Source organism: Felis catus, chromosome C2 (assembly GCF_018350175.1).
Source record: "Felis catus isolate Fca126 chromosome C2, F.catus_Fca126_mat1.0, whole genome shotgun sequence".
NCBI lineage: Eukaryota > Metazoa > Chordata > Mammalia > Carnivora > Felidae > Felis > Felis catus.
Genome location: NC_058376.1, coordinates 80,478,286 through 80,497,422, shown reverse-complemented (window position 1 = coordinate 80,497,422; position 19,137 = coordinate 80,478,286). Strand labels below are relative to the sequence as shown.

The window sequence follows — 19,137 nt, the reverse complement described above, 5'->3', positions numbered from 1 at the left end:
CATTTTTAAAAGGGGAGAGATTCAAAAAGAAAGAATAATTGAGATAGTGTCCACTGTTCTGATAGCCACTCAGCCAAATTAATCAAAGGCCTGCACAAGAGCAGGTTGGGAGCAATGAATCTGAGTTTCCCTCACTCTCAGTAGGATGAACATTTTTGTGCAGGGTGTGATCCCAATGTTTGTCTTTTTTGTGCTACGTGGAACTAAACTCAATACAATTTTTTTTTTAATTTTTTTTTCAATGTTTATTTATTTTTGGGACAGAGAGAGACAGAGCATGAATGGGGGAGGGGCAGAGAGAGAGGGAGACACAGAATCGGAAACAGGCTCCAGGCTCTGAGCCATCAGCCCAGAGCCCGACGTGGGGCTCGAACTCACGGACCGCGAGATCATGACCTGGCTGAAGTCGGACGCTTAACCGACTGCGCCACCCAGGCGCCCCTAAACTCAATATAATTAATTACTTCTTCTGTTACCCAGAGAAAAAAGTTGTAATTTGCTCCAGGGTAGGATGATAACCCAGCTGTGTTAGGTTCACTGGATGAACTTCTGTGCGAGCATTCAGGGTTGTATAAACAGACTGTGTGTTCTATTTTATGGGTGATTTAAGGTAGGAGGACTTTTCATTTAGCTTTCGTTTACTGCATGTGATTATCCATACAAAATAAGATCTTATTTTAACTGACTTCTAATTCAGCTCTTTATTTTTTCATTTTGTCTGTATAAATAAATATTTTGGTATATGTTTAAAAGACAGGGACTGTTTAGGGGTGCCTGGCTAGCTTCGTCAGTAGAGCATGTGACTCTTAATCTTGGGTGGTGAGTTCAAGCCCCACATTGCATGCAGAGATTACTTAAAAAACGAAAATCTTTATTTCTTTATTTCTTTATTTTTATAGTTTAATGTGTTTTAATAGCAAACTTACAGGAACAGCACAGAAGACAGACAACATTAAAAACGTACTTGCATGTAGGACAACTCAGTTAGAAAAGTATAGTGAATGGATGGAATCTACTGTATAATTAAAATGCTACAAACACCATTGTTGCAGTCAATAAGAAGTTTACTTGTTTTAAAAAAATCAAATGCTGGCATTGTCCAGAAAAATTTAACAAATTTATTTATAATTGTTATAAAAGTGAACTGCTGAAACGTGTTCACTGAAACATTTTGACTTGCATTAATGCTTTATGTCCCCGCATTTATATTAAACATTCACACACAAATGAAAATGGAAAAACTGCCAATACCTGATTTCTGTCCCCAATTTTTCCATTTGCAATCATATACTTCGGTACCTTTTGACCCCCCTGGGAAAAAAATATGTGACATTCGGAACTACCAATAACAGAAAGAAGAGAAAAAAAATTTTTTTTTTTTTAATAGAATGAAATGTTTTTCATCAGAGCGGATTCTGAAGCACATTCTCCACGTATGCGGCGTGCTAGCTGGACGTCTTTTGGCATAATTGTTACACGTTTGGCATGGATAGCACATAGGTTGGTGTTTCCAATGAGGCCCACCAGGTAGGCCTCGCTTGTCTCCTGCCAAGCACCGATAGCCACGCTCTGGAAGCGCAGGTCTGTTTTGAAGTCCTGAGCAATTTCTCACACCAGACGCTGGAAAGGAAGTTTGCGGATCAGAAGTTTGTCTAATTTCGCCGAGTGCCGCGGTACCAGGCCTGTAACGATGAGGTTTCTTCACCCCTCCAGTAGAGGGAGCACTCTCGCGAGCGGCTTTTGGTAGCCAGTTGCTTCCTCGGTGCTTTACCCCGCCCCGCGCCGTCGATTCGCGGGCAGCCTGCTTTGTACGAGCCATGGTACTGAAACCTCCTCGCTTACCCCCCTTCTCGACTTCTGCCGAGCTTGGCGAGCTAGAGGCGGTGAGGCAGTGGCCGCCAACACAATTATAAAATCTCTAAAAACATAAAAGACGGGGACCCTTTAAAAATAAAACCACAATATACCACTATGTTTAAATAATGAACAGTTCCTTCATACCATCATATAGGGAGTTAATAGTCAAATATCACCAATTGTTATATGTGCATGTGGCTATGTGTGTATGTAATTTTATTCTATTTTATTTTATTTTATTTTATTTTATTTTATTTTATTTTATTTTATTTTATTAATTTTAACGTTTATTTATTATTGAGAGACAGAGAGAGACAGAGCATGAGCAGGGGAGGGGCAGAGAGAGGAGGAGACACAGAATCTGAAGCAGGATCCAGGCTCTGAGCTGTCAGAACGGAGCCCGACGCGGGGCTCGAACTCACAAACCGTGAGATCATGACAGGAGCCAAAGTCAGACACTTAACCGACTGAGCCACCCAGGCACCCCTGTGTGTATGTAATTTTAAAAGCAGTTTGTTTGGGGCTCCTGGCTGGCCCAGTTAGTGGAACATGCGACTCTTGATCTCAGGATCACGAGTTTGAGCCCCATGTTGGGAGTAAAGCTTACTTAGTAAATGCTTAAAGCATTTTTAACATTCAGATCAGGATCTAAATACAGTCCTTACATTGCAATAGGTTGATAGGACTTAACATTCTTAAAATGCTTGTAATCAGTAGTTTCCCCAAAGAGGGGGATTTGGGGTCCAGGCACTGATTTTGTATCTGGCCATCGGTAAGGTGTGGCTCATGGTCCCACTGTCCACAGGGATGGACACTGATGCCACCGAGGCCACCTCCGCATGATGCTTATCTACTTTTATTGCTCAACTGTCCCTCTTAGAATCACCCACTTCCTGATCTTTTGTCTTTTTGTTCTTAAATGAAAATACGATCTTTTGAGATTCTTTACTCCTTTAAGTATTTGAACACCAGTCTGAAGGACAAGTTCAGCTTCAGAAATTTCAGCCCCGGATCTTCAACCCGGAAGCTTTATGTGTTTGCTTTAACTGGGCCATGCAGTTAGAACATTGTGGTTTTGGTAGAGGTTGCAGCTCAGCTGTACTAGAAATAATCTGGCTCTTATTCAGGAACTAGGAAGAAACATTATGACGTGGCGAAGCCCACCCTGCCACCCACATGGTGGTGTAGGTTTGTGCTTTGCACGCCTGTTGGCTTGGGAGGCGGTAGAGTGTAGATGGCAAGGAGGTATATGTTGGCTAAAAATAGGAACAGGATGTTTTGAGACAGAGGCTTTTGCTTTCATAAGGCTCCGTGCACAAAGCTGAAGTTGATGCTGTCGCCACAGGTGTTATTTCAGCTCCTAACAGCATATTGCACACATCCCTGAGTGGACCGCGAAGAAGCCAAGGCAGAAAGGCAGTACTGCTCTGTCCGCAGGAAGGACCTCTTAATCAGGGGCCTCTCATGATAAGATACATATTTATTGTTAGGCGGCCCATTGGGCATCATAATGCCGATGTTTACTTTCGATGGACTGGTATAGCATTTCTTGCTCATTCATGCTTTTATACCCTTCTGTTCTGCACGTATCAAAACGGGTCCTTCCCGTTGGCCATTTCCTACATCTCCCCACCACCACGCTTCTCTGCTTCTCCCAGGTGAGGAGCACCTTACTCTTGGTCCCTGGCGCGCTTACACTCACTTGATTCCTCCCTTACAACCGTGTTCTATGTTGTGTTGCCAGGTTTCCTGCAAAGCCATCCCCATCACCGAGCCTAATGCCTGGGGCACAGGACACACTGCGTTTGTGTGGTGGTTTGAGGGGGTCTGCCCGTAGCACTCTGCTTTCGTTGGGGGCTTGTGAGAGGGAGGAGGCGTGTTCTTGGGGAGACTTGGTTTTAGAGACACGAGACGTGGAAAGTAGTTGTAACGGTACAAAATGGAAGGCAGAGTGTCTCAGGGGAGGCAGGCAAGAGTGCCCCACCTCCTCGACGTGCAAATTATACTACTTAATCCTGACCTCTGCAGTCCTTGACAGTTTACCAAGCACCTTCACCTGCCTTCTCTCACGCCATGGCCATGATATCATTAACCCTGTTTTGTAAGTGACAAAACCGTGGCTCAGGGGAGTGAAACGGCATGCTAAGGGGCTACTTGATTAGTAATGGTAGAGCCAGGACGGCAGCTCGGTTTCCTGATTCTAAGAAGCTAGTTTCCTTTCTACTTTTTGTCACCTGGCTCAGGTTGGTAACCTGGGGCCTGGGACAGAGAAAGGACGCGCCTGGAAGGAACCACAGATGCGATTAAAGACTTCAGACAATACTGAGCATGAGCTTCTATGCGGCCAGTGAATGGGGAGGGCAAAACAGAGAAAGGACAAACGTCGAACGGTGACCATGTTCACTGGAAATAGAAAGCAAGCCGCAAATGTGGGCCACGTATGGAATTCTAAATTTCATAATAGTCACATTAAACAAGTAAAAATAAAAGATGAAATTAACTTTAATACATTTAATTTAGCCCAACACATGTAAATAGTATGTACTTTATCACGTCATCAGCATAAAACTTACGAATCCAACATTCTTACATTCTTTTCTTCCATATGAAATTTTCCATCTCCAGTGTGTATTTTCCATTTGCAACACATCTCCATATGGATTAGCCACACTGCTAAGGCTCCATAGCCACATGTGGCTAGTGACTCCTGTATTGGGCGAAGGTGTGTTTTACGTATTTCATGTATTGCCACAGTCACATGAAGCATTTATTACAGTACCGCCTAATAGCTGAGGAAATGGAGCCCAGGGGGTCATATAACTTGCGGGGGGTCGTGAAGCTGGAACGTAAGAGCTGGGTTGTGAGCCAGGTCTGTCCTTCCTCTTCCCGGGGCTTGATCTGGGCCTGGAAGGACGGTTGAATTGAATAGGTGGAAAGGAGCAGTGGCCCTGATGTGGTGGTATTACCTCTGAGCGTTTGATTTGCTGCTGGTGTTGACAGTGTTGTGTGCAGTGGGCAAGGGGGGCCGGGGGCAGAGTAGGTGTAGGTAATTTCCAAACCATTGTTAGACCTGCTTCTACTAAGGAGGTCGCCGAGGGGTCACAGGCGAGTAAAGGGGAACCGTTGTCTTCAAATGCAAGAGTGGAAGTTAAGGGAGCCCTTTCACTATGGGGTGAGCCTGTCTCACACGGACAATACTTTCCTTTTAGAAGTTGCGTGAAGATTCAGGTTCTAACACGCAGAGAGCGCTTGGCCAAGGCCAGCTTGTGAAGCGCCAAGTTAGATGTGTTTGCCCTCCCTGTGCTAAGGCTGGAGGTCCTGTGTTTCATCTGAGTTTTATCCCTTTCCTGGAAGACGAAGATATCCTGATGGAGGGGAAACGGGATTAGGAGGGCCATGTGCCTGCCTGTGGGCAACCGAGCGAGTTCTAAGTCTGTTTCATTCACAAACATTGCAGTAGTAGGAAAGATACGCTTTTTAACTCCTGGCGTTCCGACACATTAGTGTTCATCGTACAGTGTTCTCGTACAATCATCATCCATTTGCGGGAAAAAAAAAAGGTTTTTACTATAATTATAATTTTAGTGTGGATGGAGTTTGTTTCTTCCTGTACCATAAACATTTTTCTATCTTTATAGTGCATGTGGTGTGTTAATGGCCTCAGAGGATAACACTGAATCCTATATAAAATTTGCTTGTTTCCATGGCTGGGTATTTAGATTGTTTCAAAATTGACATATTTAGTGCTCCAGCCTGTAGCCTCATGCGTACGTCTCTTTTCTATCTTTTATAATTAGATGATAAAATTAGACCACTGAGATTTATACATATATAAGTTAATTATGTTTAAGCATAATTTAATTACATTTAAATGTAATATGATTAAATATAATTGTATTTATAAATAATATATAATTATAAATTTAAAGCGATTTCTTTATAATAAACACCCCAGCCTTTGAATTCTAGGCCAGAAGGCGACAAACATTTTAAAATGTGTTGGTGGTTTGAGATTATCGCTTCTGTTTTCTCGAGGTGTTGCTTCTGGGTTTTCTTTCTCTGCCAGTTTTACTGAGATAGAATTGACGTAACAGCCTGGTGTAAGTTTAAGGTGGACAGCATACGATTCTAGTCTCCCAGTAACAAGGGATTATGTAAGTTCACCATTCTTGCCCCTAAATCACCAGATTTAGGTGTGATACTGGGTGTGATAGTCAGTTTTGCTAAATTAACAAAGGTAAAAATATGCCAAGTGTTTGTTTGTACTTCGCTTTTATTTATTTATTTTTTTTTAATTTTTTTTTTCAACGTTTATTTATTTTTGGGACAGAGAGAGACAGAGCACGAACGGGGGAGGGGCAGAGAGAGAGGGAGACACAGAATCGGAAACAGGCTCCAGGCTCCGAGCCATCAGCCCAGAGCCCGACGCGGGGCTCGAACTCCCGGACCGCGAGATCGTGACCTGGCTGAAGTCGGATGCTTAACCGACTGCGCCACCCAGGCGCCCCTGTACTTCGCTTTTAGAACACCACTGATGTCACTGAGGGACAGGCGAGGCCACCATCAGTGTTGGGACGCCTTCCTCGAGGCGGGTTGTTGGTTAAACAGTTTCCTTTGCAGACTGATGGGGAGGGCCAAGCCCAAATACCCACAGCCTCCAAGTCTGGACACGGCACTCCCCGACATTCAGCCTCCGTTCCCCACAGCAGCACAAAAGCACAATGGAGCTTCCTCCAGAACTGGCTGTGGCCTGAGGAAGAGGAATGACCTTCCTGTTTCCTTCCACACCTACTATTGCACATGGATCTGTCACAGGCTTTGGAGTCCGAGAGATGTGTGGTGTTGGGCATGTTATTTAATCTCTTGTTGACTCGTTTTTCAGCTAAAATGGGGACAGTGGCATTATCCCTATAAGGTTGCCAGGAGGGTCAAGTGTATTAACTCTTGCAAAGTACTAAGCGGTGCCTGGCACGTAATTAGGACTCAACGAAGCTTGTAAATGTGGGTTTGAGTCTAGATGCCTTCTTTGGGCAATTCACTTAACCCTTCTGTTCTTGAGTCTCCTCATCTGTAAAGCGGGAATATGGCACCTGCCTCACAGAAGTGTTAGGGGGTGTTAGTGAGGTGATATATAGCACAGAGCCTTACACATCAAAGCCCCTGCCGTAAATGGAGCCAAAAGAAAAGCACTGTTTTAATTTTTATTCTGTACCCTGCAGAAGGGAGAGCTTTGCCCTCTTGCATTGGTCTAACTTCTGTTGTAACGAGCTCCCAGATTTTGACCGTATTTGTTGTTACGTTGCATTTTTATGTCTACGTTGTAGGTTTGGGGCCATCCTGAAACAAAGGGGGAGCAAAGCGACATTCTCGTGTCCCTGAAGCTTTGAACGGGTTTTAACGAAATCTTGGTTTTAAGGTTAGCAAGTGTATAATTTCGCAGAGAGAGGGTGATACTTCATATGCTCATTAATTCAGCGGCTTTCCCCCTATAGTTGGTGTCACAAGGAATGGAAGGTATCGAGTGTTTGATGGTGCTCAGTGACACAGATGAAATTTGTCTGAATGGAAAGGTATAAGGCGCATTCCTTAGGAAATGCAAAGAAATGATTGGAGACGCAGTTGAACACAGCCCGCCCATCCCCTACTTCTATCTGTCCAACTCCTTCTCATCTTCCTATTTGAGATGTCTCCTCCAGCTCGCCTCCCTGAACCATCCAGACTGGTTGACTGGACCCTCCTCATGGTGGCATACTGGGCGGCTGTGATTCTCTCTTGCCTGTCTTCCTCCCGAGGCAGAGACCTGCCTTAGGCACCCCTGTATCCTTATTACCTACCACTGGGCCTGGACAGCACAGCCAAGGATTTCGGGTGAGGAGAGTTCTGTGGTGTGTTCACGTCCAACTTGCAAGCCTTCCTGTTTCTGGGGCAAAATCTGAACTCTGGGTACATCACGGAAGGGATGGGCGTTTCCTTCTTCAATCCTCATGCCTTGTGAGTTAGGGAAGAGCCACAGTGAGCTTCTGTGGCTTTCCTTGAACGGTAGTAGCTGGTAGAATGGGGCGCCGGACAGGTGTAGGAATAATCCTGGTGTGGCATGAGCTTTGCCATAGAAATGCTGGCGTTGGGGCCTTCTGCTTTGTCGCTGCTCATCTGGGAAGTCCAGTCTAGCGTAACAGTCATATTCTCTGCCAAACACCTGTTGTATGCTGGACAGTATACTGGGAACCTCACAAGTATTGTCTCAAATACGTTTAAGGACCAACGCGAATCCCCTACATCTTCTGTAAAGTCAGCAGCATGACAGGGTTGGAAGGAAAATTTGACAGGGAGCCAAGAAATCAGGGTTCCAGTCTGGCTCTGTCGCAAACCGGTGACGTGGCCTTCTCTATGCCACTGGGCCTGTTTTCTCATCTATACAAATGGGATGGGGGAGGGGGGGTAACACTTAGATGCTTTCTCACTTCCCTTCTGTTTCATATCCTCGATGTGTTCACTCCAACGCAACCTGCTCTCTTCTTTGCCTGAGTTATTTTGGACCGCAGGTCAGAATTACATAGTTTAGTAGCACTGTAAGTTCTGAGTGAGTCTTATCTCTCAGCAATTCTCTGATCTTCCAGTGACAAAGACCTTATCTTGTTCTCTTAAACGCTTCTTAACTCCCGGCCTACACGTTGGTGAAATATGAGTCAGTTACCCTGGTGTGGGGCCCTGAAACATCTTGGGTACAAGTTGTCCTGAGATGGTTGTTTCTGGGCCTCGGTCTTCAGTCTTTCTCACATTAAGAACTGAGATTATCAGGGCCACTTTCACATAAATCGGACTTTAAATGTGATGAACTTCTACTTAAACCGTTTTTTTTTTCCCTTTTGTGATTAGTACCTTTTGTGTCCTAAGACATCTTTGTCTGCTCCAAGTTCACGAAGAAACTCTTCTGTATTTGCTTCCAGAAGTGTTATTGTTTCCACTTTCACATACAGCTCTAAGATCCATCTGAAATTAATTGTATGGATAAAGTGAAGTAGAGGTCAAAAGTCGTATTTCTTCCCTGCGTGGATCTCTAGCTATTTCAAAATAATTCATTAAGAAGACCTTCCTTTCTCCGTTGAATTTCATTGGTACCACTGTAAAGAATTGTTACTGTGTATGTGTGGGCCTCTTTAGGGATTTTGGTTTTCTCCCCCCCGATCTAGTTGTCTGTCCTAACTAATACCAACAACAAATTGTCTTCATTACTGAGGTTTTATAGCACGTTTGTGAATGCAAGTCCTTTAACTTTGTTCTTTTAAGGTTGCTTTTGCTATTCTAGGTCCTTTGTATTTCCTTATAAATTTTAGAGTTAGCTTGTCAATGTCTCCAGCATCACACTGGGGATTTCGGCTAAGAATGCATCCATGTGTTAGAGTTCTCCAGAGAAACATAACTTATTTTCTCTTTCCCTCTCTCCCTTCCTTTCCCCTCCCTCACACAGAGTTTATTCTGTTTTTGAAAAGCTGGTAGTGTTGCTCTGCATTGATTTGGAGACCAACTAACATAAGATACATGTTTTGAGGGGCGCCTGGGTGGCGCAGTCGGTTGAGCGTCCGACATCAGCCAGGTCACGATCTCGCGGTCTGTGAGTTTGAGCCCCGCGTCGGGCTCTGGGTTGATGGCTCGGAGCCTGGAGCCTGTTTCCGATTCTGTGTCTCCCTCTCTCTCTGCCCCTCCCCCGTTCATGCTCTGTCTCTCTCTGTCCCAAAAATAAATAAAAAACGTTGAAAAAAAAATTAAAAAAAAAAAAAAGATACATGTCTTGAAAAACACCGGTGCAGTGAAGGAGAGAGGAACCTATAAAATAAGTGATGACCATCTACCAGAAAGTGCTACCAGGGTGTCTAATGCAGAGAGCTCTGGGAACAAGGGAGGGAGTGAGGGCCAAACCAAATGGGTCCCGGGGAGTCTGGGAAAGCCTCCCGGAAGTCCTTGAAGAGTTGGCGTAGGAGAGGAGGCATTTACACATTTGACAGGAGGGCAGGGAGGGGTATTTGAGCTCAAGGACGAGGGCAGTGGTGCTCTTGGGAAATGATGAGGTGGGATGGGTGAACTTCAGTTAGCTCAGTCCAGCTGGAATGTGAGGGCTGTGAGGGAGTGGCAGAAGATGAGGTTACGGATAGCAATGACAGCAGGAAAAAAATCACAAGAACTCTGATATAATAGCCTAAAAAAGTTTGGATTTTATTATGTGTGCATCAGGAAGGCATTGGAGGGTAAACTGAGAAAGGGCCCAATTCCGTTTGCTTTCCACAGAGGTTCACTCTGTGAGCAATGTGCAGGTAGACCAGTCTGCCCCGTCGAGTCATGATTTAGAACAGGAAAGCCAGACGCAGAGGAGACCCAGTTGTGGAAGGCAGATCTAACCCACCTTATACCATGAGCCTTCCATCTGCCACGTGGCTTCTCAGAGGGTCCCCACAGACACCCAAATTGTGCGCTTTTAAGTATTTGTCAAAATAAAAATTATAGTCCCTTTTAGGGCTTCGTAAAAGGCGGAGATAGAGTTCATTCTGTCTGTTCTTTCTTCTTCCCTCTGTGGGGTTTCCTCATCTGCAGAGCAGAGTTGAGGTAACCTGTGAGAGATGGCGAATCTCTTAACACCTACAACATGGCGTTATTCTAGGCGCTTTATAACTATTAACTCGTGTCATCCTCACAATCGTCTGTAGTATTATTATTTCCATTTTATAGATGAGGAAACTGAGGTACATGGATGTAAGCGGCTCACCTAAAGTCACACATCCAGCAATTAGCAAAGCTGGGGTTTAGGCAAAATCTGTTCTCCTAATCACCGTGATGCTTCCTGGTTGCATTTGATTTCATTCCAGCCATGTCCTTGAACCTAGATCTTTGAACAAAGATAATCATGAAAAGATTTGACTTTGACTCTCGATATTGCCAAATCTGAATCTTCCCTAATACAGAGGAAGAAGAAAGTTTTTCTAGCTGGGAGAAGAAGGATGGCTTCTTGGAAGGAAGTGCCTTTTTTTTTTTTTTTTAAGAGAGAGTGCATGAGAGAGAGAGAGAGAGAGAGAGAGAGAGAGAGAGACAGGGAGAGAATGTGTGTGCACGCAGGAGGGACAGAAGGAGAGAGAGCATCGTAAACAGACTCCCTGCTCAGTGTGGAGCCTGACACAGGGCTTGATCTTCTGACCACGAGATCATGAACTGACCTGAAATCAGGTAGTCAGACATTTAACCAACTGAGCAACCTAGGTGTCCCAGGAAGTGGTATTTTAATGGAGCTTTGAGAAATGAGTGGAATTTTAAGAAGTAAAAATTACTGAGAAGAAAAGGCAGCCAAGATGAAGGAATCCAACTATAACCTCCCTCTGTTTACAACTAAAAAACTGACAGAATGCAAAAACAACATGGGAGCCCTGAGAGACAGGTGTAGGATACTGGACCTGAAACTTGGATGATGACCCATCATGGCCTTTGTCACATGGAATTGCATGACGGTGTGGGAAGCTACCACTCTGGGATAGCCCCATCTTTCCAGCCAGAGGATCCCAGCAATGGAGCCACCAGAGGGTGTGAGGAAATCCCTGAGAGGAGAGAACTGGAAAAAGGGCCCCCACTCACTCTGCACATGGACTGATCTAAGTCATGGGCATGCTGCAAGGTGTGTGTGCATGGAATAGACCCAAAGAGGCACAGCAAAGGTTTTGAGAGCTTAACTATAACAGTAATACCAACCAGGTCCCAGATAAACCCAGAGTTGCCTACGTGACAGGCAGACCCAATTAGCCCAGTGAAGGCTTTGAAAACCAAACTGGCATTGAAGCGATCAGTCGCAAGAGATGAGACAGAACTTTCAATCTGAACCTAAGTGGGTTAGTTGTCTGTTAAATAAATAAAGAAAAATATCAACGTTTTTTCTTCCCCAGAGAATTTTAGCAGGATTCAGCGTCTCATAATATATTATTCAGAAGTCCAGGATACACTCCAAATTTACTCAATATAAAAAGGGACAGGGAGCGCCCGGGTGGCTCAGTTGGTTGAGCGTCCAACTCTTGATTTTGGCTCAGGTCACGGTCTCACGGTTCATGGGATTGAACCCTGCGTTGGGCTCCACACTGAGTGTGGAGCCTGCTTGGGATTTTCTCTCCCTCTCTCTCTGCCCCTCCCCTGCTTGTGCCCATGCATGTGCATGCTCTCTCTCTCTCTCTCTCTCTCTCAAAATAAATATTTTTTTTAAAAAGAGGGCTGTGGCTCTAAATAACCTGTTTGTTCACAGACCAAGAGAGAACCCAAAGTATTTTTTCTCTTTTTACTGCTTTTGATTGGTGGGAGGTGGGGGTGGCGAGTACCCTTGAGGTTATTTCAACACCAAGCAAGAAGGCCAGAAAACCCTACAACATGCAGCTCAGAGCACAGGTGCAGTTGACTGAGCAAAGAAATCAACATTGGGTGCCTAGACCTCAGAGCTCTCTGCCTACCCTGTTTTTTTGTCCTGGGACCACTTCACTGACTTCCTGTTTTCTTCTCAGGTCACGTTGTAGCGGCAAGAGACCTAAGGGTGAGGCTGGGAAGGGGAGTGAGTTTGGACTATTCTCTAAATTGAGGGAAAATCCAGAGAAAAGGCAGTAGTAGGCTCTCTTGTGAGAATTTGGGTGTACCGGCCTTTCCTGTGCAGGCTGTGAGCCCTCCCTCCGCTCCTTGGAGGTGAGAAGAGAGCCCTCCCCTGCCCCTGCGTCTGCAGGGGCTCTGGGGGTACCAGCTCTTGAGGGAATTGAACAGGTTTACGCTTTCATGCTGATAATCACAGAGACATGATTCTCCTAACACAAGTCACCTCACTTCATAAGAATGACCCTTGAATGGAAGAAATCTTCAGTGTCTTAAGTAGGTGTTCCTTCAACAGTGTTTCTTTTTTTCTCTCTGAAATGGGAAGGTCCTCTACCCAGGAGCTGTACTTCCATGGCGTTGCAGAGGTGATGAAGTTACACCACTGTCTTGGAGAAATTGAAAATGACAATAGTGTCACTTTGCATAGCTTGGAAGCTCCTTTTCTTTTTTTTTTTTTTTTTTTTTTTTTTTAAATTTTTTTTTTTCAACGTTTATTTATTTTTGGGACAGAGAGAGACAGAGCATGAACGGGGGAAGGGCAGAGAGAGAGGGAGACACAGAATCAGAAACAGGTTCCAGGCTCTGAGCCATCAGCCCAGAGCCCGACGCGGGGCTCGAACTCACAGACCGCGAGATCGTGACCTGGCTGAAGTCGGACGCTTAACCGACTGCGCCACCCAGGCGCCCCTGGAAGCTCCTTTTCTTGTGAGGAAACAGAGGCTCCAGGGGATAAGTGACTTGCAAGGACACACGGTGATTTGGGTGGACAGCTAGGGACCTCTCGACTGGGACCCGGTTTCAGACTTTTCCAGGAGTCCAGCCTCCCCTCTACCATCCCCTGGGCTCTCACTTCATCGAGGGTCCCAAATTCTGATTCTCTTGACTGGGGAGCAGTGTCTGAAAGGGTTAACACCGAAAGCAGCAGACATCAGTTTTGTTGAGATGAACATCAAGGTCCTGTACGTAGCCAAAGAGAAATATTGACTCATGACACTCCCAGAAAATTCATCTCCTCTCAGAAATGAGGACTTCCCCCACCCATAGCAGCTAAGCCAGGTCCAAGTTTACCAGTCACCGTGTCGTAAGCACCTGCCCCATGCCAGGCACTGCAGGCTCCTTACTTCTAACCCTCACAGCAGTCCCGTCACGTAGGTGGTTCTGCACACATTTTGCAAAGGAGGAAACTGAGACCCTGAGTACTCGTATCTCATTTGCCTGGGATCACAGGGATGAGTAATGAAGCGGGGATCCAAGTCTGGATTCGTCTGGCTGCAAAGCTGGGTTCCCGTGAAGTTTCGCACCACCCTTGCAGACGGGGCCTAGTCTGAACGTCTTCCTCGCCTCAGGCTTGCTCCTCGTTCTGCCCCACGCAGGAAGCTGCACCCAGGGTTTTCCTGGCCTCTGGGCCTTGAGTCAAATCTGCGTTGAGATCCTGGCTGTGCCTCTTAAGGCTGTGCCTCTTAAGGTTGATTGTGGGCAAGTCCTGTAACCTCTCTGAGCCTCAGTTCACGGGTTCAGCAATTACTTGCCTGATGGTGGGGTTATGGTGAAGATTCGGCAGCTGCTTGGCCCCACACGTGGCATGAAGTAGATGGTGGAGGAGCAGCTGCTGGTACTCGTTTGTTGGCTGCTTACCTTCAGGGAATGGAGGGGGTGTTGTAAGCCATGGCACCCACCCCGCCACCCCCCACTCCTGCTGACCTTGCGCAGTTCCCGCTGGTTCTTTGCTTTCCTCTGAAGCTTTTTATCTGCTCTCCACTACGTGTCCGATCATCGCCAGACCCAGGCTACTCATGGTGCCGCGGGGTGAGACCCGAGTCTCCCTTTCAGTGTCACCTCCCGCTGCTCAGCTTTGGGCCCCTGCTTGGGCTGACCTGAACCTCTCTCTGTGCCCTGGTGCCCTGCCCTTTGCCCACCTCCGTGCTGTTTCTCTCCTGTCCTCCAGGTCTTCCCCGTCCATGAAGGCTTTGATCCCGGGCTGGATGTGGGCTCCTACTCCTGGGCTAAGATTCTTGAACACCTTGTTTGCAAGAAGAAAACGCTCACTTATTTGGCACATGAAGCCGAGCCACAGGCCCTGACCTTGTCTCTGGGAGCATCGAGGTAACTCGCTGGTTCAGGCGCTCACGTTCTGGGCTGGGGAGGGGTGTGGAAACAGACAGAGTAAATAGTGCAGTAGGTATTTGGGCGCTTGTCTGATTTCTCACGGTACTTGAGACTGTTAGCATCTTGAGAGCAGCGGCATGGCCGTTACCTCTGGGCCTACTGTTATCGGGCCTGAGCCCAGAGTTACCTCCATCTTGGTTGAGCTGATTGATCCAAATGGATGTGGTCACAAGGTAAGTTCACAGCCATTCCTAGGCCAGCACTGGTTGGGGGCGGGAGGGACTGTGGCGGCCCCGGGGGCAGCTGTCTTCCTTCCATGGTGCTTCTTTCTTTTCCATCCTCTTAAGTCACATTCCTCGGTTGGGTCAGCATGCAGGATTTGACAACCTTTTGCTGACTTGCTATTGGGCTTTAGGGGGGAAAGCTCACTGGCTTCAGGGTCAGACTTTCCCAGGCAGGTTACAGGACTCCCCCAAGTCTCATGTTCCTCGTCTATAAAAAGTTGGATCAGGAGGCTCAACATTCATGAGAGTGTTCTCTTGAGACCTTTGAGAATTCTTTTATTTATTTATTTATTTATTTATTTATTTATTTATTTATTTATTTTTGAGGGAGAGAGAGAGACAGAGTATGAGCAGGGGAGGGGCAGAGAGAGAGGGAGACACTGAATCTGAAGTAGGATCCAGGCTCTGAGCTGTCAGCACAGAGCCCGATGCGGGGCTTGAACTCACAAACTGCGAAATCATGACCTGAGCTGAAGTTGGACGCTTAACTGACTGAGCCACCCAGGTACCCTTGATCTTTGAGAATTTTAAGATAAGGACTCGTGCACGTGCTACCAGGGCACAGAGGCTCCCCCGTACATGCGGTCGTGCATAACTGAACCATTTAAGTGATTTTTGTCTCTGATTTCGTGAATATAGAGCTGTGGGAATTTATAAATCTGTTAGCAGAAATTCATCATCGAGTATAAACTTTGCTTAACACGGACTAGCAATCTTATTTCTGTGGGATCTGTAGTTCACAGGCAGTTATCTGCATCACTTCCTAGTGCATGGAGGGCAGAGAGCCCCCTGTGCACTGGGTCATGGCCCGGGGATGAGCCCTTTCACATACTAAGGGACTGGCTCCTGCCAACTTTCTGCTGCACATACTTCATATTCGTTCATGAGCAAAATCTGCCTGCTTTATGTCTAGGACCATGGGGTTGTTCTCTAATAGTCAAAATTTCAAATGTTGACCCTGTCAATGCCAAAGGTCAACTGTGAGAACAGCAGCCATCCAGGGCTGCTGAAAGATCCAGTTCGACAGATAAAGTGTGTAGCATCCTAAGCGTGCCCTGGGCTTAGAACTCAATACTGCTGGTTTCCTTATTAACTGAAACCATTTGCTTCTGGGGTTAGGCGGCACGGCTGTGGCTGAATCACAGGTCCAAGGAGATGGTCACTGGCGAAGAGGTACTGAGAGCATGGCCTTTGCATTCAGACAGTCCTGGATTGCCGTTTTGGCAGTGCCATTTATCAGTCAAAGCCTTTCCGCTTCTTGAAAAATCAGCTTCCTTCTCTGCGAAATGGAAACGATAACCGCGCCAACCTCGGAGGGTGGCCGTTGGGGCTGAATGAACGGTTCTACGTGCAGGTTTAGCACAGTGCCTGGCACATAGGGAGCCGCCAAAAGCAGTCATGGTGACTTCTCTGTCTTCCTCTCTCTCTGTATAGGGATGCACGCCCAGTAGTTGCTTCGTGTTCACTGGTGATTTTGGTTCAAGTCTAAAATCATTTTCTTATGTAAAAATTAACCACCTCCCACCCTCAACATAACACATTTACAAGCCCGGGCGGTGAGCCCTGGTCCGGATACTGAGTACTGTTTCTATGCCTTGTGCTTAGCGGTACTGAAGCAGAAGAATCCCCATAGAGCCCTATCTCTGATTAGAAGGAGAATAAGATTAGCAGCTCCCCCCCCTCCCCCCCCCCCCCCCCCCCCCGCCCCTCACTCCCAGCACCTGGAATGCCTGTAAGAGAGCATTCACCTAGGTCGAGAGTGTGGTGGGAGTCTACACGGCGAGGGCTCCAGCCTGGAGAGTCTGGGAAGCTTCCTCTATGGAGATGGACTGGTTATGGGCATGCTCTTGGATCCCGGAAATGAAGGGGAGGGAATGACCAAGTAGGGAGGTTTGGGGGTGAGATTAATTAGGGCTGAGATTTGTGGATCTGGCCCCGAAAGAAAAATATCCAAACTGTCCACCGTCTGCTTGCTCCATTAAGCACCAAATAGGTGCAGCTATAAAGTGGTCTCTGTGTATGTGTGGTGGGGAGGGAAGTGAATGTAGAAAACTCCAGAATACCAGCCCTTCCCCTCTAGGAGAAAATGACCATTCCCGAGGAGTGGAAGTTGAGTGTGAGCCCTTGTCTGTGATTGCCCAGAATGGAGCACACTCCTTTGCCCATTAGATTATACTTTAGCCACATTGCCACCTGTGTGATCTGGTGACCTAAGTCAGGTTCACAGCTGGGAGGAGAGAAGGTGAAAGAAACACACACCTTGATGCCAGGGCAATTAGCACTCTCTCTGGTAGTCGTGACTCCCCGCCTCTGACCTCAGGACAGACCTGAATTGTTCACATTTCCCGTTGGGGTGGGGAGCCCAGAAGTGACAACAGATTGGCCTGAGATTCCCAAAACCCTGGACTGAAGCCCCGCCCCCTTCTCAGTAACTCTGAGCCATGAAGGGACAGCAGACTCCTCGGGTTGTGGAGGAGCCTCTGCTAAGCAGGGACTGCACACGCTTGAGGCCATGGTTTTGGCTCATCCCCCGCCTTCACGCTTAGCCTGAACTAGCATGGCTTCTTCCCACTCTGCCTGAGCCCACCCTCCTGTGAACGTTCATATTCCTCTAGGCCTCTATTGGTCTAGACAAATTAGATCAGAATCTACTGAGGACAGTATTGGACATCTGTATTTTTATTAATTTTTTTGTTTATTTATTTTTGAGAGGGAGAGAGCACGTGCCCATGCATGCGCAAGTGTGTGAGCGGGGGAGGGGCAGGGAGGGAAGGAGACACAGAATCCAAAGCAGGCTCCAGGCTCTGAGCTGTCAGCACAGACCCTGATGTGGGGCTCAAACTCATGAGCCATGAGATCATGACCTGAGCTGAAGTTGGATGCTCAACCGACTAAGCCACCCAGGCACCCCTGCCATCCATATTTTTAGATGCATCCTAGGTGATGTTAATGCCCAGGTGATATGGAAAAGTAGTACCTGAGTGGTTCCTTTCACCTACACTGACCCTTATGGCTGTGGGACTAGGGGTAGGGTATACCCTGAGGACAGGCTTGATCAAACCCTCGTTCCTCTACATTCTCTTCCCTTTTCTCTTTGTATGGTAGCCCAGTTGGCCTTGGGCTGGTCCTAGGAAAGAGATCAATTTGCCAAGGTGAGAGAGGTAAACATTTCATCACCTTGCTGGCTGCCTCTAAGAACAGCAGCTCCCTTCAGTGACTCTGGGCTCCAGGGAATGTCAACAACTCTGGCCCTGCCATTCTCCTGTCTGGTTGGGTAAAGCCAAAATGGAAGGGAAGAATAAACAGCCCCTGGCACGATCTCCAGCCGAGGAGTTCCTGGTGACCGTCATGTTTAAGACAACATTAGCAGACATCATTGTTCTCACTAAAGACAGTTAAACTGGGGCTCGAAGAGACAGATGTGGGTCATCAGACCCTCAGTATCAGGATTTAAGAGAAAATTCTTCATCTTTGGTCTTTCAGTAGAACTCTTTCCCTCGTGCGTTGTTGCCACCTGGTCCCCTTTTGCTCTTCAGTGAGAATTCTGGGCCACCAAGTTACTGTGCTCAGCTGTGACAGTTCTGTTCTGTCCCAGAGCAGGGTGTCTTTCTGATGTAATGGCTGCCTGCCTTCAGCTGCTGAGCACTGAGATGATGGGTGAGAGACCTGTATCTGATCTGGCAGTCAATACAAATCTGATCTTACATTGCTGGGCTCCTGACTTTTAAGCACTCGGGGGCCAGATTCTTCCAGATAAGCATAGAATGACTTAATTCTGCCTAGTTGAGGGCAGTTGTGGGTAGTTTTTTTTAAGTACCCTACATATCTAGCCAACCAATAAAACCTGTTTTTCAGGAGGCCAGCTGGGATCAGAAAGTCATGAGTTTATTGGGGTAAGTTTCAGGCCACACAAACCAGCATTCCTTGCCCACGAGACTCTTGGAGGATTTCAAAAAGCCAGATGGCAGAAGCACATTTATTCAAAACAAAACAAACCTGTCCAGGGCAAAGAAATCATCCATTTCTTTGTTTCACGCTGAAATTTTACCAACTGATTGTGATAACAATGGTAACCTCATGCTGAACAGAACCTCTTACCGGCAGCAATATCTTTGTTCATTTGACAAGTAAGAGCCCACATTCTTAATTAAATGTGGCTGATAGCATCTTTTAAAACCTGGGGATTGATGTGATTTGATGACCGGGAGCGGACGGTCAAGAAAGAAATCTTGAGACGTTTTTTTTGGTGGTTTAATTAAAGCATGGGGATAGGACCCTTGGGCAGAAA

General features: G+C 46.6%; 1 protein-coding gene and 1 pseudogene across 5 annotated transcripts in view; one reads left to right on the top strand and one right to left on the bottom strand.

The window, feature by feature from the left end:
* ST6GAL1 (ST6 beta-galactoside alpha-2,6-sialyltransferase 1) overlaps positions 1 to 19,137 on the top strand; it is a 123,148-nt gene that overhangs the window by 56,896 nt on the left and 47,115 nt on the right. For 3 of the 5 annotated variants that reach the window (XM_023260314.2, XM_023260313.2, XM_023260316.2), the window contains one exon: positions 14,405 to 14,562. The exons of the other annotated variants lie outside the window; for them this stretch is intronic. The gene's annotated coding sequence lies outside the window, so the exon portion shown is untranslated. The remainder of the gene's footprint in view (positions 1 to 14,404; positions 14,563 to 19,137) is intronic. 5 annotated transcript variants of the gene reach the window in all.
* LOC101098080 lies at positions 1,381 to 1,819 on the bottom strand (annotated as a pseudogene).